The sequence below is a fragment of the Tursiops truncatus genome, chromosome 11 (genome assembly GCF_011762595.2).
Source record: "Tursiops truncatus isolate mTurTru1 chromosome 11, mTurTru1.mat.Y, whole genome shotgun sequence".
Classification (NCBI taxonomy): domain Eukaryota; kingdom Metazoa; phylum Chordata; class Mammalia; order Artiodactyla; family Delphinidae; genus Tursiops; species Tursiops truncatus.
The window spans coordinates 73,180,193-73,181,671 of record NC_047044.1 but is presented as its reverse complement, the minus strand read 5'-3'; the positions used below and the strand labels follow the sequence as shown (position 1 = coordinate 73,181,671).

Genomic DNA, 1,479 nt, shown 5'->3' with positions numbered 1-1,479 from the left:
CTTCCTTGAAAATTCTTAGATTCTAAACTCACTGGACAACCTCTTGTCCACTGTGAAGACTAGTGGAATTCTTAAACCTCTAACCTAGGGTAAGGGTGCGGCTTTCATTTCTACCTGCTGGCTTGTGTTCACAACACGTTTTAAAGACTGCTTGCTTAACTACAGCTGCATACCATATCCCAGCTACAGAAAGTCTTTTCAATGTTTGCCAGTGTTGTTTCCATAATAATAAACATCACACTTTAGGTGGGCAGGAGTTAGAGTTTTATTATCAGTCTAGGCAAGATCAAAATTTCAAAGCAAATTCAATTTTGCTTAAGAGAACATTGTAAAGAAACAATTCTTCATATTACATGCCTCATATGACCCATTCCAAACCATAGAGAATGACACCTTTATGTGTCACTGTCCCAAGAGACAACAAATGTGAACAGCTAAAACATTTAAAAAGTGCAACAAGCTTCGGAAGTCTCAAACGAAACTTGAATTTTCTGTACATACTCCTGTCAAATGAAGTTATTTCCTGTGCACCACTCCTCTTGCAAAGTGGTCTGCTATTTCCTTTCATTTGACCTGGATCGGCTAGGAGACCTAGAGAAAGATCGGGACGGCTTGTGATTTCTCTCCTGGGACAGTGATCTCTCTCTTCTCCTATATCTAGAAAGGGACCTGCTCCAGCTGCGGGAGAAGCTTCTCCGTCTTGGAGATCTGTGGTGAGGGGGAGGACTCCTCCTCCGATAATCATCTCGAGGGCGACGACCCCAAGAAGGAGGCGGCCACGATTTCGACTTCTCCTTTCCCCATTCGACAGGTCCACTCTTACTCGGCAGCCACAGAGCATTCTCCCGTCTAGTTCTCAGACAGCATCCGCTGCATCTCGGGGATCTTCATTTTCAACAAGAGCGAAGCCGGGAGGTTTTTAGCAACCCACACACTTCGCAGTGGTCCATAATATCCTAAAGCTCGTTCGAATTCAGTCTTGTTACCACTGTTTCCAAGATTCCTTACATAAACGTTACAGTCCAACGGACAGGAATCCCGATGCAAGACCCTCCTGGCTCCTGGGTTTCATGGGCCACAGGGTGATCCCGGGCCTCTAGAATCTCGCAGCTGAATCGGCTCGCACAAGCTGTCCTGTGGGGATGCTTTTCCCCCTATGTGCCCAGCCCGGGGCCCTGCTGTCTAGGCCCGACCTCCAGGGTGACAGGGTGAACCCCAGGTCCCTGGAGCAAACACTCAGAGCCCTGGTGACCAGACTCAGGGGCTGGGCGGCAGCTGGACATGTGTGGCCACCCTGGTGGTTTTTTGCCCCATCTGCAGTTCCAGTTCCAGCTGAGAAAGAGCCTCGCTGTGTTATTTTCTCCTGGTTGTGTAAGGATCCCTGGTGTCATTTGACAGAAATGTAGATGGTGTGTTTCTTTCTCTCCTTTCTCCCTGCTTCCTCTCGACCCTCTCACCTCCCTCTCCCTCTCTCCCTCT

General features: G+C 48.4%; 1 pseudogene; it reads right to left on the bottom strand.

The window, feature by feature from the left end:
- Nucleotides 1-247: 247 nt before the first annotated feature.
- On the bottom strand, nt 248-1,068 carry LOC117314325 (serine/arginine-rich splicing factor 3 pseudogene; annotated as a pseudogene).
- Nucleotides 1,069-1,479: the final 411 nt, after the last annotated feature.